We start from the raw sequence: 27,286 nt of genomic DNA, 5'->3' as shown, positions 1-27,286 counted from the left end.
AGTAATGCCCTGTGGTGCAGTCGCTCCAGCAGTTTTCGTGCCATTGTGAGTCTGCAGGTGTTTTCAGTTAGAAATGAGCCCCGAAGCTATCTGACTGACTTTGATCTGGAATGTCGCCAGCACTCACGTTTGGCCAGTTGAGCTATTTCCTATGCTCCAAAGTGACAGTTGACGGAGGTCCGTGATGACAGAATGATTGATTGATACAGATATAGATTCACCTGACGCGTGTGACAGTAAATTGCTGTTGGCCAGTACGACGTACTCAGCAGCTTGGAACGCTCGCCTTTGGGCTCGGGAACAAGCACTTGAGGTAGGTGGGATCACATCGTCCTGCAAGTTCTGGAGATGACGAGCAGTGGCTGCCAGAACTTTCGGATGAGAAAAGCCACTTTTCATGGGATGTGTGCTGAGCTGCCCCTACCCTGCGGCGCAAGGACCGACATGAGGATTCTGCCCTGTTCGGTGAGAGCGGAGTGGCTATTGGCAGTTCCTGGAAGATGGCCAACTCCCAGACAGCTACCGATCGGTCGCTGAACGCACATTTTGAGTGGGAAAGTCGCCGTTGGAATAGTTGTTTTGATGCAAGTTTCGGTGGCGCATTTAATCACATCCTGCTAAGAAGACTGTGACTCCTGGGGGAACGTGCAGGACATTCTGGATTGCTGTTGCACAAATGGGTTTCCCTAACTGTGGGGCGGCGATAGATTGGACGGCATATTCCTATTTGCCCCACCCCACCAGGCATCCGAGCAGTACAATTTAATCGGGAAGGGGGTTTCTATTGGTTCTCAGGCGCTTGTGGATCACGTGGTCGATTTCACTGACATTTACACGGCGCTGGCTGGAAAGGTGCATTGGGAGGCCCCCACGCGATCTTTTGAACATGTGCCTGTCCAGGAAGCATGCAGGCCGGGACTTGTTTTCCCAGACCGAAAGATCACAGTACGAGATGTCGAATGGCCATTGGATCCTTGAGGACCCCGCTACCCCTTAATGCTTTTGGCGTCTTTGAAACGTACACGGGAAGCTTGACAGGAGCAATGGACCGGTTCAACTACAGGCTGAGCCAGTGCCAGACATGGACTGTGAGTGCGCTTTCAGCCCGGTTTAAGGGGCGCTGAGGTGTCTCTATGGAAATAGCTCGACTTGGGGAAAGTGCGCAGCTATTTCCCTTGTTGCAGTTATATTCTCCGTGTGTCTTGTGTGTACCCTCAAATCTTCCGATGTGAAGGTAAGGGTGAACATTCAGTGACGAATGGATCTCGAGGTTCAACGCTTGGAGCCTGAATTTGCAAGCCGAGAGCAGGGCTACTAGGAAAGGCCAGCACAGGGCTTCAGGATTAGGGATGCCTGAGGGAGACATTTGAGCTGAAAGCCAACAGTAATGTTTGGGTGTCTTTGCACTGCAGTGGGTCAGTTGCAGTAGTTATAATGATTTTTCCCTTGGAGGTACAGTATGTTTCTCTTTCTGGCAATGATAAAAACGTTTTAAAATCCAAAGAATCCTTTATTTAAAAGTAACTACATAATAAGGTTAGGGGGGGTAGGGTCTCGGTGAACTGTACAGGTCAGATGTAATGGAATCTGTCCTGGCTGGAGTGCTCTGCAATGCCTGCTGCCACTCAGGATTTACTATGCTGCATGGTGCATGGGGTTGAGTGCAGAGCGGTAACAGGTCGTAGTTCTCAGGTTGTAGCGTGCGTACAGGTGTGGGGCAGCTAGTGTGGTAGAAGCAGATACTGGGAAGGGTGTTATGAGCAAACACTAGGCCAAGGGAGAGAGCTTTGGAGATTGGGTGGGGTAGTTGTGTCTAGCACGCATCGGTGGGCTGGCGTATCTTTTTTTTGTATAGCTCTGCCTGCCATGTCGCATACAGTCTAGGTGACTGCACACAGTAGTCTGATTAGCGCGCCAGGAGGCTTATAAACTGCGTTTGTGATTTTCCTTTTTTGCCAATTTTCTTTTTTCCTTGTTAGCCATTTCTTTTTTTCCTGCTTTCGTTTGCCTCCAATGGTGTGTTTTGTCTCTCCGTACTGTGCTCTCTTACTATGTCTCTGGCATACTGTCATTAACTGCTATCACCAACTTCTCTTCGAGTTTCCTCTTCCTCGCTTCTCAAGTTCTGGAGTCTTGCTCTGTAGTGTTTTAACGCCTAGTTATTCAAGGTCACTTTTAAAAAGGAAACAGAAACAGTATATTACAGAGGCTGCATAGTTTAAACTCAAGGTTGGAGGAGTGTGTAGCCTCTGGTCTGTAGCATCATTCCACATACCTAACATAGCACAGAGACGCAACAGCAGACAGGACATGGAGACTAGGGCTTCTCACTGATTGACTAATCAATGTTTCTGCTGCGACTCACCCTTAGGGAATGCAGTAGCTGCCTGAGTCTGAGTCGGGGCTCAGTGTGGTGTTTTGTGCTTGAGGAAAGCGGAGCAGCTGTGGGCGAAAGACCCATTGATCAATTATCCCTACATTTTCACAGGCATTTTATCCTTCCAGATATATCCCGCTCCGCGTACAGGCTGGGAAAGGAGCGAGAGGGTTTCTCCAGAAATGTGGGATTCCGCCCTGGTCCCTATGAGCTTGCCTGTGTGCAGCAATGGTCCCCATCCTCACTGCACAGTGTGGCGGATGCGTTAGCCTGAGGGACAAGGACCACGGCAGCTCATCCCTATAACTTGCCGCAAGCATTATTGCCCATGCTCTGCAGAAACTTTTGCAGACATTTACAGATGCTGATTACACACTGGCGTGATAGACAAAATCAATGGGCTATTCCACATTAGGCATGCGATGTGTTCATCGGCAGCATAACCCCCCCCCCCCAACATTTTAAGCTGCTTACCGGATTGATCACAGTCCTCTGCTTCTTCTTCACCAACCAAGTTCCAGCTTGCTGGACTGGTTAGCTTCCTCCTGCTTGAGAAGGCTCCTGGCTGCATGCCTCCTGGACTCTGGGGTATCTTCCACCACCCCAGTACCCTCCGTCTCTGGTTCCTCCACACCCTCCCCACCTCCTCTCCCGGCTGACTGAAACTGTCCATCGTGTGTCTCCATCGAGATTTGCTGCAGTGGGGTCCAATCCCCAAGAGTTCTATTCTATCCCAGCCGTTGTTTAAAAACGGCAGTGGCTCGGGGGGCAGACATCATCCTGAGCACCGGTTTCCCTCACGGGCTTTGCAATAGGCACTCCGCAGCTCCTTTACTTTAACCCTGCACTGCAGCGCGTCACGTTCATGGCCCCTTTGCAGCATGGACTTTGATATCTGCCCATAGGTATCATAATTTCTACGGCTGGAGCACAGCTGTAACTGCACAGCTTCCTCACCCCAAACACTGATGAGGTCCTGCAGCTTGCCATTGCTCCATGCTGGGGCTCGTTTGGGGCGTGGAGGCATGGTCAGTGATTGATTGATTGATTGATTGCACTCCACGCCTGGCTGAGCAAACAGGAAGGAGATTTTTAAAATTCCTGGGGCATTTAAAGGGCAGGTCACCTGAGCCCAAGGCAGTGGAGTGTGAAACGATGAGCAGAGTGGCCGAAAAGGTATGCTGGGATCCCTCCCAATACCCTGGAGGCCAATAACAGCGCTGTTGGTGTCCGCACCTGATGAGCAGCGCTGCATCACCAGCGCTGGAATCGCTACACCCCAATCAGACCAGGTGTACAGCCAACGCTGCAGCCAGGGAGATGCAGCGCTGGCTGGGCTTTGTAAGTGTGTACACAGAGTGAGTTGCAGCGCTGTAATTCCTTCACCAGCGCTGCAACTCTCGAGTGTAGCCAAGCCCATAGACTGCAGCATAGTCATAACCTACAACAGACATGCTTAGAATGGTGCTTCCAACCATGCATAAGAGGTATGATCCAGTGTGAATCTTCACATTGAGATAATGTTGCATAACTTTGCTCTCTGGATGCACTGAAGAAACAATAATTCTCTGCTAGTTACTTTATTTCTTCTATCATAGATGTGAAGTATAACATTATCTTCAAATTTAGGATATATTTCATCTTTTTTTTTCTTTTTTCTCTCCCTTTGGTCCATATTTATTTTAATTCCTTCTTAAATTCTCTCTTAACCAGACATTTTAAGTACTGTGTACTCTAATGGACTTCATACCAACTTCTGCATTTTAAGGCATTTTTCACTGTTTTATCTGTCATTTCATTTCCAGGTATCCCAACATACACCAAAATCCATGCTATTACTATATATTTACCCAATTGTACTATCTCCATAGTTAAGGACAGTATTTAATTCATTAAGACATTTCTGCTTTCCATTGCTTTCTGATTGCCATTAAACCCAATAAAGAATCATATAGGCTAACAGCTGTAGTTGGGCATACATCCCTTATTCAGGTCAGCGTCAACAGTACGCCTACCAATTCAGCCATCAAAATGGCCACAACATTGGATAGTCTTATAGATCTCTTAAGTCTAAATTCAGAGATACAAAAGGCCATTCCGATTCGTGTTGTCATCTCTTGATCTATCACTATAGATTTGGCAATGCTGACCCCATTTTCCATTTATAAACTTAGAAATTTTATTCATCATATTTGACTGTCCTGCTCTTCCTTTTGTTTTATAGTATAATTCCAAATCCACAACTTCAAAGACAGACATCAAGCTATAGTTTGATTTCCCATGACTAAAGATTTTAATCTTTTCCAGCCCTTTGATTTTACTCTAGTTGTTTACCCAATTTTGATCCTGTTAACATGCAGGAGTTTGTAGTGCTTGGTTATATCTTGTTTACTTAATTCCAAACCATCCTCAATGTTTGTTTAGTTTTCTTATCTTCACTATTTCCATTAACTTGAGACCAAAAGGTTAAATCTAACAATTTCATCCTTAAACTTATAGACATTTCTCTGGTAGCTACCTTCTTCACACACAGTGGTGGTGTAATACTCACACCACATCCGATTCACAGATTTGGGGACTGGATCAGCTCTCATTTTTAAGTGTTGATTTAGAAGATGAATTGAAGGTTTGGCCTCATGATCTGTACCTGATTTTATTAATACCCTATTCAGCATCAGCAGTTTGTTCTTATTTGTACTCCAATTGTTCTCAGCAATACTTTAAAGCAGATTAATCCTATCTTTACAATCAGTCTTGATATTATCTATATGACCCTTCAAGTTAGTTTATCAAACATAACTCATAAGAATGTACTATTTCTGGTGAAGATTATTCCCTTTATTTTAGTAAGAACTTAAATCCCCAAGTATCTCTCCATTCTGAAATCCCCCTGAGCACCTCATTGCTTCTTTCCACAGCTATCTCAAGTCCTTTTTGTTTGGCCCATTTAGCACAGTCATCTGCAACTAGGATAATACTTATTCCTGCCCATACAATCTCTGAGATCATTAATCTTTATGTTAAATAGGACAGGGCTGATAACATACCCCTGTTGAATGCCATCAGTAAGGCTATAAATATTTGACAAACCCATCCCCACCCTGACTTATAAGGTTCTATTACTTATATCTCTTATTCACGAGGACATTCTTCCTCTTATTCCTATTGTGGCTACTTCATCCAGCAAACATTCTCACCATAGCATCTCATACACTTTTCATCAGTGTCCAAAAAGACAGTTATAATGAACTCTGTTCATCATGCTTTGTTGCATTTTCATTTCTAATTTACAGTACGATTGACTGTGCATCTTCCTTTCCACTTCGTCCATAATTTCTTTTTTTTCCCCCTCAAGTGTGTTACTAATCTCCTGTTTGTCTTTCTTTCCTAATGTTGCCCACGCACAACATGAATGCAATAGGTCAATATGCATCAGGTCTTGTGTGTAGTCTACCAGGTTTTTCTATGGATATAATCAGGGCCGGTGCAAGGATATTTTGTGCCCTAGGAGACAATTCCACCTTGCGCCCCCCCGCCTCTCCCCCTACCCCTTGGTAACATCGCTTCATTGAGGGGCAAATCCCAACGAGCCTTTATAGACCCAGGTGCCAGCCATGCCCAGGTGCCAGCCATGCCCTGAAGTCCCCTGGAGGGTGCACAGCCACCCCGTGAGCCCTCCCCACCCCATCCTGGCAGCCCCCACGTCCACTAACTGGCTTGCCAGACTTGGGCCGCTGCAACAGCTCAGACGGGGAGGAGCTGCCTTCTGGGGGCTCCTGCAGCACATGCATGCGGGGAGAAGCCCCCATGCACCCCCCAGGTCTCCCTTTGCCACGCTTGGGCTCTGCAGCTCCCGGGAGTGTGAGCCTCTGCTGTCCCTCCCGGAGCAGTCTCAGTGCCCTGCACCCGGTGGCGGCTCACATGCCCAGGAGCTGCAAAGCCTGAGCGTGGGGAGGTGGGCACTGGGTGACACACGGGGGCCTCTACCTGCATGCATCTGCTGCAACTTGCAGGAGCCCCCCGGGGAGACACCAGGCCACAGCCTAGGCAGGAGGGGCGGGGCGCACGGCTGCTCCCCGCCAGCGGTGCCGCTGCCTTTGCAGGGCTCCTGCCCCCCTGTGCCACACCGGCTCCACCATGGCTGGGGCTTGCTGCTGCTGCAAGCAGGACACTCTAGCCCTCCGGTGCTCTGGAGGATGGCTCCTCCCTGCCGAGCCAGGGCACCACTTTTTGGCACTGCCCAGGGCCGTTCTTAGGATTTATGGGGCCCTATGCAGTATTATTAAACTGGTGCCCCTATGCCCCATGGCAGCCTGAGCTTGCAGCCCAGCAGGGGTAGAGGGACGAGACAGAAAGAATAAAAAGACACCCAGCCCACCTCACGGTGGCGAAGAGTCACAGTTCTCCACAGAGACCCCTGTACTGTCTCCCTCACACAGAGTAGATATGCAGAAAGTACCTAATTAAAAACACTAAACTTGAGAATAAAAAATGTCAGTCACAGGTTTTTTGATATGTCCTGAAGTTTGTCAGACATTTATTTGCAAAAACTTTGTAGTAAGGGTGAGTTAGCTATCTTGCTGAATACAACATTCAATATTATGGAAAAACGATGCAGCTCTTCTCTGTTTTACATTTTCTTAATCAGTATTTCTAAGCTGATTTTATATTTTAAACGTACTCTTAAGTGTACACATTCCAGATTACTACATATTTAACTCACTGACATGGACATTATTTTAAATTAATCAGTCACAGAGCTTTAGTGTGTTCATAACAATGTTCATTGCTTTTAGAAAAAGGGAACAGTAATTTACTTTGTGTGATCTCCATAACAAGAGACATGGTTATGAAATTTCACCAACTTTACAAAATATGTTTCCGAAGACTTTAGGCATAACAAAGGATTTTGTATCTTACTAAGGTACTGATTTTGCTTAAAACTAGTTCATCAGATAGTCAGAAGTGAAGAAAGGGAAATTCTTCGTCCAGCTATCTGGAAGCAAAGGGCTGTTGCTTCCTTCAGTGGGGTGGAGGAGAGGAGAAAGGGGAGAGGAGTGAAGGGAGAAATGCATAGACAGAAAGGACAGGAAGACTTTGGAAGTAAGTTTTTTTTACTATAGTAATTAAAATGTGTATTTTAGATAAGGGTGGTCTTTTGAAGAATTTATTTAAAAAAACATTTGTCTGAAGATCCAAACATTTAAGGCTAAAGATGATTGTGCATCTAAAAATGTACACAAGGATTTTTTTTAGAGATGTGATTTTATAATCTTCACCAACTCACTAATGAAATATTTTTAAAGCAAATTTTAAACTAAGGTCGTGTAGACTGACACATTCTGAGCAAATATTACAGTCATGCACAACTGTTTTTGTCAGTACTTTCAGAAACTGACAGTAGATACCTGGGCGTTGACAAATGCCTGTTAAATGTCTTCATTAGCCCTTGAATGACTCTCAAACAGTTTCAGTGTTGTGCTAATAGCTCTGGCAGGCTGGAGACTTTTTTTCTTTTTTAACTACTAGATCCCCTTCCCAGGAAGACTTAGGGCTTGGCTACACTCACACTTTATAGCGCTGCAACTTTCGCACTCAGGGGTGTGAAAAAACACCCCCCTAAGCGCTGTTAGATGCAGCGCTGTAAAGCGTCAGTGTAATCAGGGCGGCAGGATGTGGTTTACATGCAGCGCTGGGAGAGCTGTCTCCCAGCGCTGCTGCTCTGACCACACTCACACTTCAAAGCGCTGCCGCGGCAGCGCTTTGAAATTCCAAGTGTAGCCATACCCTTAGAGCCTGGAGGAAGGGTCAGAACAGGGATAGGAAAAGCAGATGGGTGGACACTAAGACCCAGTGGTGCCCCAAATTTTCAGGTATCCTATGCAGCTGCCTATGCCTAAGGATGGCCCTGGGCACCCCCAACCACTTGGTGCCCTAGGCCACTGCCTAGTTCACCTAGTGGTTGCACAGGCCCCAGATATAACCACGGATTGATTACTTTTTTCCCCATATACTATTACATAATTTCAATAAACCCCTTAAAGTCCGTTCCAGTAAATGCTTAATTAATTACATTTCATATGCTATCTTTACCTGGGGCTCTTTATTTTTATTTTTTGTCTGTAGTGTTTTGGGTTTTTTTTAGTTCCAGTATGCTGAAATCCCACCTAACCATTTAGGAGCTCACAATTTTCTTCAGCAAACATTATTTTTTGTTCACCAAACTCTTTACATTGATTTGTTTCACTACTTACTTTTTGCAATTCTTTTGCTAAAATATCTGGTTTGCTTAAGTCAGAACTTAAAACTTTATCATTTACTGTTAGATCAGGTATACCTTTGTTCTTTCTCTGTCTTTTAACTTGTTTATATGTATCTGAAACATTGGAATCTTTGTTCATTTTCTCAGTATTTTCTCCACGTCTTTTTCTTTCTTTTTAATAAGTCTTTGTGCCACCACTTTAAATCTTTTGTGATCCATTAAGTCCATACTATTCATTCTACCTTTCCCTTGTGTGTATGCTTTCTTTCTTTATGCACTGCTTATACAATTTTCATTCCACAAAGGAAACTGATTTCTAAGTTTGTGGCAATTCAATTTCTTACATACAGCTAGGACGCCTGCTGCTACAATTCAGATTATTATATTATCATGAAATTGCTCTAAATTATCACTTATGCAACTGGTACTTTGATACATACTGTGATAGATCCAGGCAAGATGGGTACAGCAGAATAGCAGAAGGCAGATATATTGGCCACTGGATTAACAGTTTTTGTTCCCTGACTGACCAGAGCAGGGGCTGCTCCAGGCTAATGAGAACACCTGACTCTAATTAACCTGCAAAGAGTCAGGTGAGGCCATTAAGTTAATGTGACCACCTGACTCTAATTAAGGCTCTGCTGATACTATAGAAAGGGCTCACTCAAGTCAGGCAGGGGAGAGCCAGGGAGCCACAGGAGAGGAAGTGAGGCTGAAGGGCTGGTTAATGATGGCACCCTCAAACCATCGTTAAGGGAGCCCTAAGGTAAGGGTGAAGAAGGGAGAAGCAGGAGATCTGTGGGGAAGTGGCCCAGGGAAATGTAGCAACTCTGGCAGTGAAAGGTTGGCTGCCAACAGCTGCTACCATTAGGGTCCTTGGGCCAGAACCTGGAGTTGAGAGTGGGCCTGGGTTCCCCCCAACCTACCACTACAGGAACATCTCCTGAGAGGGGAAGACAGGCCCCTGTCAGGACAGGAGGCTAAACTGTTCTGACATAAGCCCCCAGGGACAACAGAGATTGTGGGAGTTCTTTCACCAACCTCCTTGCTGGCGTATGATGAAAAGGGCTCAGTAGACTGTAACCCTGGCCCTAGAGAGAGAAGGGCTATGTGGAGGGTCACAGTGAGCCACTGAGGCTAGCAATAACTGCCTGGAAGTGCAGGACCCACAGGAGCAAGGTCAGAACTCTGCCACAATACACTTAGTCTTGTTTTTTTTCCCCTTTCCTTTCTTCCTGGCTCTAGTCAATTGTTTGGTCTTGGGAATTTATTAATGGCCCCAATATAACAATTTCTTTTGTATTCAAGCTTACAAGCCACCCTTAAGTGACTCGTTAGATATATCACTATATTACTAAATTAACAGTTCTCGGCATTAGCACTATGAGTCTTCAGAAAATAAATTGGGGCCTGATTCTCATATGCAATAAGACCACTTTATCCTATTCTGGCAGTGTAAAGGGGCCTTAGACTAGGTGTCAGTGGAATTACTCTTTTCAGACTCACTTTTCAGCGAAGTCACTTGGCCAAGTTTACTGTTGACAAAGCACGCTAATAGCGCCTGGCAGACTCTACACGGATACTAAGACATGTATGCTCATGACAATGGATGCAGCTCAGTCAGTGGTGGGACTTTCCCCTGCTCCCACTGAGATACATCTTTATTACTGCCCCTTTGACATAATTAGATACTTCCCTCTGATGTCGCTAGTTATTACCTATTATTTTGTACATGTTGGTTTGATTAAAACATTTCTATTACATACTGTCCTTCTGACCTTATCTTTTAGAAGAGATCAATGTGCTCCTGTTATCCTTGGGAAATGTTTTTGTGACACTCTTAATATTGGCATGTTCTGGTACCACTTAATATCGAAACGTGTTTGCATACACATTGTGTGACTAGCACTTCTTAGAAATGTATATTTCTGCAATATCAGCCCTATTCTTGCCAAATTACGTAAGCAGGTCCTGCCTCATACCAGGCCTCTAATACAAGGGCTTATGTCTCAGATTCTCTTCCTACTACATTCAGTACATCTGGCTTCCCAGTCTACCTCTCATGCTAAAGAAAAACGTATTCACGTTTACAGTGATTTTCTTTTCTTCTTTCAGTGTTTATCTCTCTAACTGGCTCTTGCACTTACAAAAATTATACAAAAGCTATTATCAAGGCTATTTCTAAAGCAATTACACTGGTTCTAAAATTAATACTGCTAACAAAATAGTTAATGTAAATTCTACAATAACAAAGCTATGATAGTTGTTAAAAGAGTATTTTTCTTTTTTTCTTAAACTTCTTTTCTATTACTCTAGCAATAGAGTATTAGCTAGTGCTTTTTGTGTTACTTTATACTTTATGAAAAACAAAGGATAATACAGAGTATTGTCACAGAGAGACAATGGCATTGTGTCATGCACTGAGGATTCCAATACAATTTGTTTCCTCTTTTGGAGAATAACTTTTAAACATTCAGTCCAAAATGTTCAAACTTGGGTGGTTTACCAAAGTATTCTGTTATCTTTGACTTTTTTCTTTCTTTGCATCTCTGTGTTGTAGTCAGAACACCAGTAATTTGGAGGAACTATAATGCATACCCTAGGTTGTCTGAGCTGTGGGTACATCTACACTTCAAGCTGGAGGTATAATTTCCAGCTTGGGAGGATGTGGATGCTCTAGCACACTAAAAATAGAAGCGTAACTGTGGTGGCACGGGTAGTGGAACAGGCTATTTACTTGAGTAAATACTTGGAATTCTGGGCAAGGTTGTATTTGGGATGGCTAGCCCGCGCTGATGTGACTATACTTCTATTTTTAGCGTGCTAGTTCTGTCGAGCTAGTGCTCATATGTCTACCAGAGCTGGAAATTACACCCCCAGCTTCAAGTGTGGATGTACCTTGAACAGAGCAATCTATCTCTGAAGTTATGGCATTGAAAGAGGATAACATAGGAGAATTTTGATAGCTATAACTAGTGGATTTAGCCACACAATTCCCCACTAATTTCAAGGGGAGTCAAGAGGCTAAATCCTGTACTTGGGCTTTAGAAAATCTCCAACTGAGGGGAGTTTCTTCAAACTATCCTTGTAGAGAGTTTGCTAGAGTTGGCTTTGCACAGGTTTCTCGTAGCTTTTTGACTCTGAAGATCATGAGCTTTTGACAGATTACTTCTCCTTGATTGGTCTTGAGTTGGACTGACTAGAATTTCTGTGGTTTTCTAGGTCTCTTGACACCCAGCCCTGCTCAACTTGGTTGTTTAAACAGATAGTGTATATAGCCCAATGTCACACATTGACTCAGCTAGCCTGCTTCTTTTTAATTAATAGATGAACAAAACAGGATTAGGGTTTTGTTATCCTGAGTCAGTTCTAAACATCTCTGTAAGACAAAGTGAGTAACTCATGGGCATCTGTGGTAGCATTAGTCTAACAGGCCACTGAATTCAGTGTTGCTTTTTAGCAATTATGGCTGCAATTGTATTTTTCGGACTGGTGGTAATGTTGTCTTCCAATAAAAGTTTAGAAATGGCGGTTTTGAATGTTAGGCTCATGCTCATACTTTATACCTACTTTTCTTATTCATCTCTCAGAACAAAAAAGAGCATTGTGTTCACTCAGTGTGGTATAATACTAACATGATAATAGCTGAGTTCAGTATCTTGAAAATACCTCTGCATAACAATCAGGTTTTTTTCTAAATAAGAAATGTAGAAAATAAAGTGTTTGCAATTACAAGTTTTCAGTTGAAACAGGGTGAATCAGACTATATATTAATAAAATTATAAAGTATAGTATTTAAATAATTGTAGGTAGAGCTATCCAAAAATTTTTCATCGCCTTTTCTAAACAAGGAAGTAGCTTTTTGCTAAAATATTTTGTGTGAGAATTTCTACGTTTGTTGAATTTCTTTAGACTTTTATATATTAAAAAAGTTCTTTACCAAAAGAATTCTGCAAAAAATATGAAAATAATTTCTATTGTCTGTTTTTTTTCCAAAATTCTTCTTAGTTTTTATTAAAACTGAAAATATTTTTTTCTTTTTCTGTGTTTGAAAGTAAAATGTATTTTGACAAGCTCTATTTATAGATATTTTGGAAGGTGTAACATTAACTGTGGCTGAAAATTGCTATGTATATTATTAGAACTAATTAATATTTTCCAAATTTTGAATTTTGAAAAAAAATGTTTCAATATAAACAAGTGAGGGTTGGGGAGAGAAATGTGTTCAATACTAAAGAAAACTCAAGTATTAATTTTGAGTTGTTTAAAACTACTACTAATATATGGAGTTAATCATATTAGCTATGCTTGAAATGCATTTCTGGGTGTTACCTGGAACAGTGGCTCTCAATCTTTCGAGGTGACTGTTCTCCTTTCAGGTGTCTGATTTGTCTTAAGTATCTTCAAGTTTCATCTCACTTAAAAATTACTTGCTTATAAAATCAGACATAAAAATTCAAAAGTGTCAGAGCACACCATTACTGACAAATTGCTTACGTTCTCATTTTTACCATATAGTTATAAAATAAATCCATTGGAATATAAATATTGTACTTAAATTTCAGTGTATAGTATATAGAACAGTATAAACAAGTCATTGTCTGTATGAAATTTTAATTTGCACTCATTTTGTTAGTGAGGCTTTTTATGTTGCCTGTTGTAAAACTAGGCAAATATCTGGATAAACTGAGGTACCCCCTGGAACATCTCTGCATATCCCCAGGGGTGCACATACCCGTGTTGAGAATCACTGACCTAGAAGATACTTAATTTCCTCCCACCCCTTCCCCCTAACTTCCTTGCACTGTCTTGCTTTTTCTTACCGTTGGTGGAAACCACCTACACATTTCTTCCTCTGGCCTGTATCACTTCTGTTCTTTTCCAGCTTTAATCTCCTTCCTCGGTCTCTTTTGTTGTTTAGTTTCTTGGTGCTTCCTTCTCTTCTCTGGAAGTTACTCACTCTCCAATTCTAATCCTGCCTGCTGATTTAATCTCTTCCCAAGCACAAATACTAACTCCTGTTCCCTCTCTCCAAGTCTGGGAATGACTTTGCTATATGTAACCCATATCTGTTACAATGTGTTTTCTGTGCACTGCACCTTTAAATTGAGGAACTGCAGAGTCATTTGCCACATTGGTCTTGGAGACTTAGTCAGATTCTGAAGAGGAACCTATATTGTGCTTGACCGTGGAGACCTTACTTTTGGCTTTGTCATTTACACAGAAAGCATATGGGCTTTGGCAACCTTTTTTAGGAGTGGAAGGATAATTTCATGTGCATGGTCTCCCAGCCACCAGCTGAAATGTAATGAAATAGGCATCCTGCTATTTTTTAAGAATGTAAAGTAAAATATGTAATCAATCAAGGACGACTTATTAATGGATTGTTTAATTTTAAAAATTGAAAAGATTCACAAGGATTGTCATGTCTTTCAGCTTAAGCAGATGCAAATTTGGTCCCGTTTTTTCTTCATTTTCATAAACACTATTAAATATATTGTAATTTTTTTTGCTTTTTGTATGGTCATGCTGTACACATTTAAATTTACAATCTCTTTGAACATCTGTCTTGAGGTACTGTATGTCTGCCATATTTGCTGGTGGTATGTCTTGTTACACCGTATTCTTGGAATTTCTCACATATTGTCAATTTACGTGCGTATTGCAGTAATGGAATGTACTTAGTATATGAAATATATCTCCATCTACTAATAGTAAACCCAGATTTCTAAAACAAGCATTTGACTGAGAGTAAGTAATGAAAAAGCACAGTTTAGCCCACATGAACAGCTGGATAACATCTAATTTACAGCATAAACTTTTATAATAGAATCTGCATAAATAATTATAGTAGACTCCAAACTGATGCAATTGAGAGTGATTTGTTAGTGTTTCACCACTGTCCAGTGTTATTTGATCATTCCAGGCTCAGTCCCGCAGTTCTTATTGAGTAAAAGCTCCCTTTTTGAGATTTATCTGAGTAAGGATAGCAGGATTGCAATCTATTCATTGATTCCCATATCAGTTGTCATGGGAGCCATCAGTTCTATGATTTACATGCTTTAAAACACTCCCTGAGCTTTAAGAGTTTAGTGCTTGAATGAGAGAGTGGATGGGTTCATGCATTTGTAATGATAACAGTTCAGTAAATTTCACTCAGAGCTGTAAAGGTTAATCTTGGTTAATACTGTAGTTGACTTTACTATTGGCTAGTTCTCTGGGTCTGGTAAAGCTCTGTTCATTGCATGACCTAAATGCAGAGGGCACAAAGGCTTAATTTATGACTCCAGATTCTTGGGCCGTCCAGGGACCAGTTGGTGTGCTCTGTCTGGTAATGGCTCCCAATGGGCCTATATCCTAGTTGAAGATCATCAGATTACAAAGATGCGCTATTGGCCATGGTAGAGTGGGATTAGTAACACCATCCAAGAATGCCCCAACACTGATTAAGCCATCTCTTTATGCTGCAGGACCAGTGCTAATGGGATTAGGAGGATCTTGTCCTACGTGCTCATGAGATTGCTCCACAAACAAAAAAAAAATCTGGAGATCGGAGTGTGCTCACTTGTCTTCAGGCAGCACATTTAAAAAATGCAAATTTGTGTCTCAAACAGTGTTTCTCATTTGGGTGCCACATTTTAAAGCAACTTCTCCTTCAAAGTGGCCACTAAATATGTTCCTTAATTATACATACACAGTTTTGGGGGAGGGGGCAAGGTTGCCTGCACTCACAGAAGCTGCCTGTGCAAACAGAGTACAATGCCCTATTTCTTTGCTCTGCCAATGACTTCAATACCTTCTTTCTGTCCTTCTCCCACAGCTGTACCCTTGCTGCCCTTTCTGTTTGGAATACCCTCCTAGAGCTGTCTCATTCAGCTCCCTCCGTAAAATGTACTTCTGCTGCAAAGCCTATAAAAACGGAGAGTGAGGAGCAGTAATCTAAAAATCCCTCCAAACTGACAGGTATCAAGATGCGTACCAGGCTTAATGACCTGAGTGACCATGATATCTTATTATAGTTGCTTTTGTGCCTCCTCTCTCCCCTGTTCCACCTCTGCTGCCTTTTGCTATGTCTCCAGGGAATGTCTTCACTGCAGCTGGAAGCAAAGTTCCCAGCCTGGGTAGACAGACTCATGCTAGCAGAGTTTAAGGTAGTGCGCTAAATGTGGATGTTCTGATTCTGGCCCTTAAGTCTAACCAATTCTCTGGGCATCACAGCTCAAGCAGAAATGGAATCATTGCTATTTTTAGTGCACCAGTTTGAGCCCCACTAGCATAAGACTGTTTACCTAGGCTTGGAGGCTTGGTCCCAGCTGCAGCGTCGGCATGTCCAAACGGGCACCCTGTGGGTTCAGGAGGCTGCCCACATAGAGCTTAATACAGTCAATGCAAGTCATATGTGTAGCGGCCATTTTTCGGTCTGTTAGTTACTCCTAGTGCTGGACTGAGGTAGCTGTTTAGAGGAGGAATAATTGACTGCTGGTTAGGGTGCTAGTCTGGGGCTTGTGAAACCCAAGTTTAATTCCCTACTCCACCAAGAGACTTCTGGTGTGACCTTGCGGAAGATACCAAGGAGAACATTTTCAAAGGGGACTGAGGAGGCTAAGATTCACTGAAAGCGAGTGGGACTTATCCTTTGAAATGGTTACATCACTCTTCAAATGGTACTTCAGTGCCTACATCACTTAGGGCAGTTTTGACAAATTTACCCTTAGATTCTCTCTTTGCCTTGGTTCTCTATCTGAAAAATGGAAAATGGTGCTCCCATTCCTCACGAAGGTATTTTGAGGATATTACATTTTTGACTGTGAAGCATTTGGGTGTTGTGGTAATGGGAGCCATATAATCACATTACATGGAAATTCAAGGGTATTAAGAAGAGACTGATAATACTGGAAGCTACTGACTCAGAAATTTGCTGAAGTATTCTTAAAACAGTGGCCCACATCCTTAACTGGTGTAAGATGATGCAATTTCATTAACTTCAATTGAGCTACACTGATTTACACCAGCTGAAGATCTGTCCCAGTATTCCTCACAGGTAGCTTTCAATGACTCATGACATATGCTGGGCACAGTGTTCTTGCCAGCTTATCAGTCTACAGTGCTTCGCCTTCTCTGGTTTTTCCACTTATTGGATGATGACTAGCAATGCACTGTGCTATGCACACCTACTGGCAGCTCATTACTACTCTTCCATGCAACAGCCCTTGAATCCATGGTGAACACTGCTCACCTGCCCCACTCATCACAGCTGTAACAGCAACCCTCTTTAACTTTTCATCTTCATGCTTGTTTATAAATTCATAGCATTAATACAAGAATCTAAAAGAAATAAAAACCTCAGACGTGAAAGTGCATCCCAGCCATGATAAACTGAGTGAATTATAGAAGGAGGGGTGTTATAGTTCAGGATTTAGGAAGGTAACCCAGTGAGTACATGCTCTAATCTTCATTTTTCATCATGAAGGAGCTTTTGGAGCTTGAGTTATACAGCAACTACTTCTTAAAGATTAATTTGTATTGACTGCTTGTTCCCTTATAATAAAGAATCATTCTTATTTTTAACACATGTTTGGATTGTCATTAATTTTCCAGAAGTTATATGACAAAACCTTTTAAAATACAGAACCAATTTAATAATGATCCTATTCTCATATTTAGATTCCTTGAGGGCAGCTCTTAGAAAATTAGATCAAGAGGTGTTTCTGATTTATGCAGAGACTGTATTGGTGTTTATGATAGTATGTTGTTCCAAAGGGATTTATTATACTGTTTTCTTTGTCTATTTATTTCAGTCATTCTACCAGGGAGTAAATCACCTGGACTGGAAAAACACAATTTTATAGCCATAAATTATTGGGCAGTAAATTACCTTTTTGGAAAACACACTTTTGCTATGAAATTTTCCTGCAAGAAATCTTTATGATCTCATTTGGTTTCACCTTTGCAACTTAAATTTAAATAATTTAGTTTTTCATTATTAATTCATGCTGAAGTAATTTGTGAATGTTTATATTCTATAAAGTGCATCTTTTAAATTATTTAATTGTTTACATAATTTCAGTAAACATGTATTACATTTTTCATGATTTACATATAATGCACTTTAGCACACGATGCCACACAATGTAGATCAGAAGAAAGAAAGTCCCTTTTTTAACAGAAAGAACTGATTGAAAATATTGAAATGTACCATGCAATTTTACTTGTCCCTGCTTCTCTTTCCACACATACTTTGTTTATAATGTGTAATGTGACCTTGTACTATATTTATTATTGAAAATGATTAGTGATGTGGAAACAGAATCAAATTTATAATCCTTCTGACAGTAGGGATTTATGGAGGTTATTTAATCTTGTTTCTAGCATAAGAACTCACTCTGTTACTAATGAAGTGTTTGGAGATCAGTTCACAGGTGAAACCCAATTTAATGAGGCATTAATCACGAACAAAAAGGAAACTTGTTTCATAGGAGTGGATGCTAGGGCAAAGGAACAACTGAAGTTTACCAGGGAAAACGGTATTTGCTAGGCTGTGGCTAATGTTTAAATTCTGTGAACTTGGTCCCCCTGGGGAACAAAGCTGCTGTTGTGCTGAAATCAATGGGAACATTGCCTGTGTGAAGACTACAGGGCTAGATTTCTGTGAGCTAGATCCTATGTGGATGCTAAGCATTCAGTTCTACCCCAAGTACAGAATGGGAGTTACTTAAGGGCAGAATTTGGATTTCTTATTCATACATATTACTGGATAACACGGGACCCAGTTCTGCTACATTTACAGTGATTAACTCTTGAAACAGTGGGTAGTCTCAGTGATACAAATTAGAAGGCTTGCAATCTTCTACTCGTGAATGAGGGTAGCCGAATTTGTTTCATATTGCTTTAGGGCCAGATCATGGATCCTGATTATGTTTTCACTTATGCTAGTGCAATAGCTCTCAACCTTTCCTAACTACTGTCCCCCTTTCAAGAATCTGATTTGTCTTGCGGACCCCCAAGTTTCACCTCATTTAAAAACTACTTGCTTACAAAGTCAGACATAAAAATACAAAAGTGTCACCACACACAATTAATGAAAAAAAAGTTGACTCTCATTTTTACCATATTATTATTAAATCAGTTGGAATATAAATATTATACTTACATTTCAGTGTATAATATAAAGAACTGTATAAACAAATCATTGTTTGAATGAAATTTTATGTAGCCTGTTGTAAAACTAGGCAAATACCTAGATGAGTTGATGTACGCCCCTCGGGAAGACCTCTGGATACCCCCAGGGTTACATGTATGCCTAGTTGAGAACCACTGTGCTAGTTTACCTTGGATTAATTCCATTCACAGCAATAGTGTGATAGCAGTATAAAACCAGTGCAAGTGTGGCTCACAATCAGGCTATAAATCTGGAATACTTCTAATGAGGACAATGCTCCTAGTTTATAATGCATAGTGTGAACCAAATTTTACTCATTGCAACTCCTACCGAAGACTGCAGGATAGCACCTCTGTAATCTGGAGCAACATTTGTTACCATTGATTGACATGTACAATGTAAAATGCTACTGTATACTTGACATTAGTTCAGATTTCTAGTTTAGAGCTGTGCAAAATGTTTGCAAAGAAATCTGCCTGTTTTTTTTAACGTTGGTTATAAACTTGAAACTCATACCAGGTTCATCTGAATACTTGCCATGGTTCAGGCACCTTTGAGCAAACCTGAGCCTATTTATGGGTTGCATTGCAATCATGTGGAATTCATACATTTGAATTATTTTGGTATAAAACCAGGCAAAAATTGGTGGTGCTCATTACATTTAACTTTCAGATTTTGAATTAATTTGAATTTGAAACTCAAAGCATGGGAATGGAAGGTAAGTATTGGGTACACACCTATATAGAATCTCCTCTGCCCTCCCCCCCCCCGCCAAGATATTTGTATGTATCCCTGTAAAAGCCAAGTTCTATATAAATGTACTCTAATTCAACATGCAACAATTGGATATTGTGATGAGTTCCCTCTGGGGTGCTGTCTGGAACTGGGGTACTACTGAGTCCCCTGACCCACCAGTCTGGGCTCTCTCTCCCCCTGGAATGCTATGACAAGCTGTAGACACAACCCCGGTCTCACACTTTCACCAGCACACAGGTAGGGATACACCCAGCTGTTGTAGCATGCAAACAGGCTTTCTGACCAGCCCCTGTATGGAAAGGCTATACAGCAAGGGCACTTATCAGCTTCTCAGGCACATGCGCACTCTGGAAGGTAAACCCAAAATAATACTGTCTTGCACTGCACAGAGAACTGTGCAGCGTAAGCTCATTAAATTCACACTCTTCCTCAATGTGGAGAGAGACATGCAACAGCTTCTTGCCCCAGGTAGGATTTTCATACACTGGTTTAGAGAAAACAAAAAACAGTTAATTAACTAGAAAAGATAGATTTAAGTGATTCTAAGGAATAGCAAACAGATCAAAGCAGATTACCTATCAAATAAAAAAACTTAACTAAAAAACTTAACTAAAAAAAGTTTTAGTTTGATTACCTATCAAACTAAAAAACTTAACTAAAAAAAACACAAACTAAACTTAATATACTAAAGAGATTGGATATGAATCACAAATTCTCACCCTAAATAATGATTTAAACTAGTTGCAGAGATTCTTAAAGGGCAAGATGAACTGGCTTGAAGCTTAAAGCCCCAGGTGTTCCTTTCATAGGCTAGAAATACCTCTAGCCTGGGTTCAGTCCTTCCCCACAATTCAGTCCCCCTTCCTCAGGAGTTTTCAGGAGTCTCTTTGGGTGGGGAGTCAGCAAAGAACCATGATGATGTCACTCCCCTGCCTTAAATAGCTTTTGCATATGGCAGAAACCCTCTGTCTCCAGGCTTAGTTCCCACACTTTTCAGTGGAAAAACACTGGTATTCCAAGATGGAGTCCAGTATCAGTGACTTGGTCACATGTCCCTGTAGGGTCAAAGCAGCCATAATGCAAAGAGTGTGTTTAGCATCCTCAGGAAGGCTCTCTGGTGGGAGATTAGCTTCTTCTAAAACCTATTGTTGTCCCTAAAGGCTTTTCCCACCAGCCATCTAGACTGGTTACATTCTGTCTAGTGGCCGTTCCCCAGGTGCAAACACATTTGTAATAGGTGCATAGACAATATTCCTAACTTCAGAGACGAAAATGATACATTCATACAAATAGGACAATCATATTCAGTGAATCATAACCTTTTCAGTGATATCTTTCATGACCTATTTTGCATAAAATACATCTTAGTTATGCAAAAATCATATCAGAACCATATTTCTATGAAGAAAATGGGGCAGAATGTCACAGATATGTGGTGGAAAAAATCATTCTGCAACATGTATATGAACAGTAGATATGACTTATGACTTTAGGAATTGTCCATCTGGATTTGAGTATGGATGACTACTGGCGGTCTGATCCTAGCTGTTAACTGCACACATAAAACATTCTAGATTCAACGTATTGGATGAAGTTCATATCTGGATCCTGTGATAGCCTAGGATATCTTTCTCTATTCCTGACCAGGACTCGGGGATAACCAAAAAAGCCACTCCTAAAAATCTCTTCCCAGGAGTATATTAAGTCCAATGCAAGACAGGAGAGGTCTGAGTATTTATTGAGGCTTGTGTGGATGGCAGTAATGAAAAATAAATATTGCAGCTTAGAACCTCACTAACCGTTCTCATTGCCTTGAGTTAAAATGTTCCTATGTCTGCTCACATAATTGGCATAGCTCTCTTGACTTCAACTTTAATGGTTGCTCTGCTATTCTGACATTTTAACATTACAGGTGTTCACTCTGTACAGTCTTGTATTTCAAAGGCAGGATGTGTGCACATATTTGCTTGGGACAGGATTTTGAAAAGTGATTAGTGATTCTGAGTGCCACAATTTTTGGGTGCCAAACATGGGGCCATTTAAAGAGGTTTGATTCTTTCAGAAGGTGCTTAGTACGTTTTGAATATCAGCTCCCTTTAAGGTGTGTCACATAGACTTCAAAATCACTAGTCGTGTTTGAAAACCTTGACCTTGTCTCAGAGAGGCCTCACACCTGCTGACAGTGGGAGGGTTGAGTGAGGGCATCTGGTTTCAACAGTGTTACTGAGCATTCTCAGTACAAGCCAAGCACCAAATTGGGGGTGGGGTAGGGCAGAGAGATAAGACGTGACCCCATATAGCACTTCACACACCGCCTCTGCCTCATGTACATTTTACCTCCAATTTTATATGCACTTATAAGCTACTTTCTATTTCATATGCCCAAACAGGAATCCAAGAATAGGGTGGGAAAAAAAAAATAGTCCTTTTTCCAATATACAGTGGTATTAATGGGAACAAGTTTGGGATTCATAGAATGATAAGCAAGATGCTAGATAGAATACTGATAGTACTGTGCCCAGCAAGTGCAAAGCCGCTTTATAGGAAATCACCCAAACTCAGGATACCACAGTTTGTATTGACAACAATTTAAAAACTGTGTTCTGTATCTGCAATTTCTTGTGACTTTATCTAATTCTGGGAATGAATAGATTTCAAAGGACAGAAGGGACCATAGGATCATCTAGGCTGACAGAGCTCCATATAATCATTTAGTTGTGTATTTTATTTGGCACAATATGCATAAAATCGATATTTTACTTCATGCAATTCCATTAAAATGTATATTTATTCTTATTTCTATGAGACTTACCTTAGAACTCATATTTCCCACAGAGTGCTCAAGATAGCTGTTCTGGTTTTATTGACTAGAAAATTTACAAGATTTATATTTTAATCTGTGAGATTATTTTTGAACTCTGTAGTTTGTAAAAAGAGAGGTTAATAAACTCTAGATTGGTGTTGCCTTGGGTTAAGTATTCTTTATATTATATACAATACTTACACTAATTTTTGTATATCTGGTGTTGATATTTGGTTGGGATGTTAAAGGTAAATGGAACTCAGGTTCATTCTATTAAAGATTACAAACCATATTGCTTAAATTTGGGATCGAGGGGAAGAAGAAAATAAAGTATAATTGGCTTATATCAGCAAATAATTTAGCACCTGATTCAGCAAAGCACTAAGCACATACTTATATTCTACTGAATTCGATGACCATGGATGACTGGGGAGGTATAGTGAGGCTTAGCTAATACCCCTTTTTAAATCTCCATACTCGCTTTATACTGGGGGAGCGGGTGGAGATAACACAAGGTTTGACAGCAGCACACTTGAGCCCAGTAGAAAGTTTGCCTATGCTGGGGGATTCTCTGCTGGAGATTTGTGGCCAGATCATGGCCCCTTTATGTCTCTTTAGTGTCCCCAATGGGATCATAACTGGGCTGACCAAGTGTCAATTAAACAAAGATCCTCCTACTGTCTTCTTGTTACTGGATGGTAGAGTTGTCCCATGAGCAATACATTTATTTACACATTTAAAGGAAAATTCCAGTTCCTGTGAATTTCTCAGGCAAGCAGCTTTCTTAATATTTTAATCTATTAACAAATTGTGCAGACTCTTCCTCTTCACAAAGATATGCAGCTTTAGTGCATTCTTACTGACTTCTGCTCATTCTTTATTGTTTTAATATACAATTTGTCAGGGGTTGCACTTCTGTGTGTGTGTGTGTCTACACATAAATTGCATGAAAATCCTATGCTCAAGGTTTTTTTAATTTTATTATATTTCTATGTAGAAATAAGGTCAGTAATCTCAAGAGATGGATAAATAATTTGTAGCCATTATTTTATGTGATGGAATTTGCCTCTTTTTGTCCATAAATCATGTGCAGATTTAAGTTGAAAGAATACTTCAGTATTCATAAGTATTTGACAAAAGAAAATCAGAAATGATCCACAGAACAAGAATTACTTTCTGATCAGTTTGCTGCAAGAAACTTATATCTGAAATGCAATAGGAATTGGTTATTTTTAATTGGACACATTAATCATTTGATACTGTTCTGTTCCTGGAATGAAAGAATGTTGCTTTTGGAGAGCAAGATTCTGCATCCATCACTCGTATTGAGCAGCGCCTTATTCTGTGAGTTGTCCCATTGAATGTGAATGAGGATAGCAGAATCTGACCCATAATTAGGTTTCTGGTGTAAATTCTCACATTTGCAAATTCAAAACTTCAGTTTTGTGAAGATACTCCAATATGTGTTTAATATTCACTGATTCCTGCAAGTGATTTTTTTTACTGTTTAATCCCCAGAATGTTAACACCACATGAATGTCTGTGAACACAGTTAAAGTGAATTAACCGTTTTAATTTGACTCCGAATTTTACACTTTTTGAGGTATTTGCTCAGCTCCAGTCTTACCACAATCTAATATTATGCATTCATACAGAGAATGCCATATTAAAAGGAATTATATTTCTATTTTTTATTTATTGTAGATCATTTTTTATATGTGGTATAGGCTAAGAATTGCAGATGACACTTTTCTACAATAAATTGACAAAGTATGTATTAAATTATTTTTTCTAGACACAGATACAGCTGCTAAGGAACAAAATACGGTTCTTTAGATAATAGCATAAATAAGAAACTATAGAGCACACAGAATGCATTGACTTGTCCTAAATGTAATTCAGGCAAAAGAAGGAAGTACATAGATTTTTGGAGCTAAGTTTTACTATGCATGTAGTTAAATTGCTAAAGAATACCACAAAGGTTAATGATATCAAGAAATTATCTGAAATAGTTTACTAAAATGATCAGTTGCATTTAATTGTCTGAAGTTAATTAAAGTAATCAAACACTGGATTATTTTAATGCTTATCAAACTTGATGGATGAGAGTGTACATTGGAAGACTATTTCTCTTTTTTCACTCTTATCACATAGGCTGTTTTCTGCTTGGTGTATATGTACTAGGGACTGATGAAATGTTAAAAGAAACTGTAAATAAAGATGTCAAAACTGTCTTCCTGTCATAAACAGTCAGAATATCATTACAGTCTTGGGCATGAGTTCCCTTTAGTCACTTTCCATCGTCCCACTACCTTTTAGAAACTTTTCTTTCTTTCTTTCTTTCTACAGGAAGGATTCTCTATTTTCTCAATAGTTTTAAATAGCACAGACATTTTCCTTTCACAGCCGCTAACCAGAGAGTTCCTGCAAACCAACTGCAATTTCACAAATTGCAATAATTTGCATTTGAGAGGAAGATGTGGGAGAAGAGTTTTCCAGTGGTCAGAGAAGGGGGCTACCAGCATGACTATGTGAAAGATCAAACCAGAAGCCCTCACATAACGAGAAATAAAGTTGTCATTCTAGCCAAACCTGTGAACCACCAGATTGATCTGTAACCATGGTACCAACACAGGGCCTTGTCATTGGCTCTTAACCTATTTGTATTCCTCAACAACTTGTGTGTGGTTGCTCAGTAACCACACTGGTGCCCTTAGCTATAGCACTAATAGATATGGAACTCTACATGGCCCTGCTGTTTAGTGGTGGCAGACACAGGAATGAAAATGTTTCCACCCCTATTGTTGCCCATACACAGTACTGCAGTGAAGATGCATAATGTATTGGAGAAGGCTCCCCAGTGGTCAAAGGTGGGAATCTTTCCCTTGGCCTCTCCCTGATCAGCAGCTCACTAAGGACATGGAATTGTGGGTTGTGAGAAGAGGGAATAATTAAAATGCAGAAGCCTAGTGATCAGAAACCATCCAACATACACACATAAATTAGATGCACATTTAGACAGATGTTGAATTAATGAGTTCAGTTTGGGATTCTTCTGAAATAAACTCATTGGGGATCACCAGTTGACAAGAAAACAAAATTCAGAAAATAAGTGGGTGGACTGCTGAAGTTATCACTATTTATATCTTTGTTTAGAAGGTCAAATTCATATTATGAATTACAAACCACAGGCATGTCTAAAGCAGAAGAAAATAACTTGTCATTCAGAAAAATGAAAATCCCTAAAATAACATACAGAGCACAGTTACTAATGTGCAATACACTTATGAAAAAATAGGTTACATTTATGTTGCTTTATACAACATTACACGGAATGTTTTGGAGCCTGGTTGTAACTATGGGCTCAATCTTGTATTCCTTGAATGCTCAAAATTCCCACTGAAGTCTGTGGATGTTTTGGGTGTGCATATAGATTCGGTATTATTTTTCAAGTTGCAGCAAAAGCAAGGTATTTGTATATATGTGCTATGGTATCAATAAAATAATTGTGCTGTACTGCGAGTAGGTTTGCTTAGGATTAGTATTAGAGTACATTGGCTACTCAGTTGACCTGAGTCCTCAGAGTTACCTGCTGTATCTTCCAGAGCTGATTTAAGAAAAAGGTTGAAAATGGAGATGTGAGTCAGAAAAAGATTTTAGAGTGTCAGTGAATTCCTGTCCAGAAAGGTTATATTGTGAATCAGGATTTTGGCATGTTGACTCTGAGAGACTCTCTTCCCCCTCTTCCCTCCATAATGCCTTAACAATATCCAGAGGTTCCTTTCTTGGTTCACTATGAAAGAAAGCCTTCCTGTTCCAAGTCACACTTTGCAGCCTGGTATATATTGCATGTACCCTTTATGAAGAGCCACTTAAGAAATATTAGATTCTAGGCAGTTTTGCACTTGTTGCAGAATATGTCAAATTAATTATTACAGCTGTTATAATAGCTACGATGGGGAAGCAAAAATTTAAATCCTACTTGCCTATCTTTTGGCCTTCTTAGGTTAATGAGCACATATGAAGAAGATCATTATAGTCTTAATCCTTTTACTTGAATACTCTGACGCATTTGCTTATTAAGAATGTATGTTAGTGAAAGGCACACTTATTAAAGTTAAATCAGCAATGAAATCATAATGATAGGAGACTGCTAAGTCTGAAGACTAGACAAAAAAAGTCTTTTTATGTTAAAAAATAGTTTAGTTTAATAAAAAATTCTATATTTGTTCTCTTAGATGGAAATTGTTAGAATAATTGTACTATGATGCATTTCAACTCTTCTGCCTTTTTACTATAGGGAGGTAATTACCTCTCTGTTTGTATTCTAGTGCAATGATTATTAATAAGTCAATTATTTGAAAGAATAAAAGGATGAATACAATATAACACCTCTCTATACACAATGCACTCTAGGGTGTATAATGGCTCTAGAACTCATGGGATTTCACAAGTATTTAATTTAGCTTTCCCTTTTGGAGCCAGTTGACTTGTTTAGTGACTAAAGCCTCAATCCAGCAGTGAGTTCCTTCCTCCACACACAGTACATTACAGATTCAGGGCCTAGGGGAGATTCTAACAGACTCTGAGACCATGATGTGAGAAATAAATTCCTACTCCTAATATAGTATAGCTTTGCACCAGACTTTTTCAGTTCTGAACTACTATAGAGGTTCTTGCATCCGGTTCTCCAAATTAAACATGGAGGCTTGTGGGCCATCCCCTGGTTATGGCCATAGTTGATAGACTCCAGAAATTAAAAAATAAATATTTATAAAACAATTAAAATATAGAGCTCAATTACAATATAAGTCATACAATACAAAATAAGTCATTATTCGTTTTTGTTTTTTCTCATATTGCCAAGGAATGTGGTAGGTCTTGTGCAAACACAGAACAAAAGGACAATCACTGACCTTGATCCTGGAA

The sequence above is a fragment of the Chelonoidis abingdonii genome, chromosome 2 (genome assembly GCF_003597395.2).
Source record: "Chelonoidis abingdonii isolate Lonesome George chromosome 2, CheloAbing_2.0, whole genome shotgun sequence".
NCBI lineage: Eukaryota > Metazoa > Chordata > Testudines > Testudinidae > Chelonoidis > Chelonoidis abingdonii.
This window is presented reverse-complemented; position numbering follows the sequence as displayed.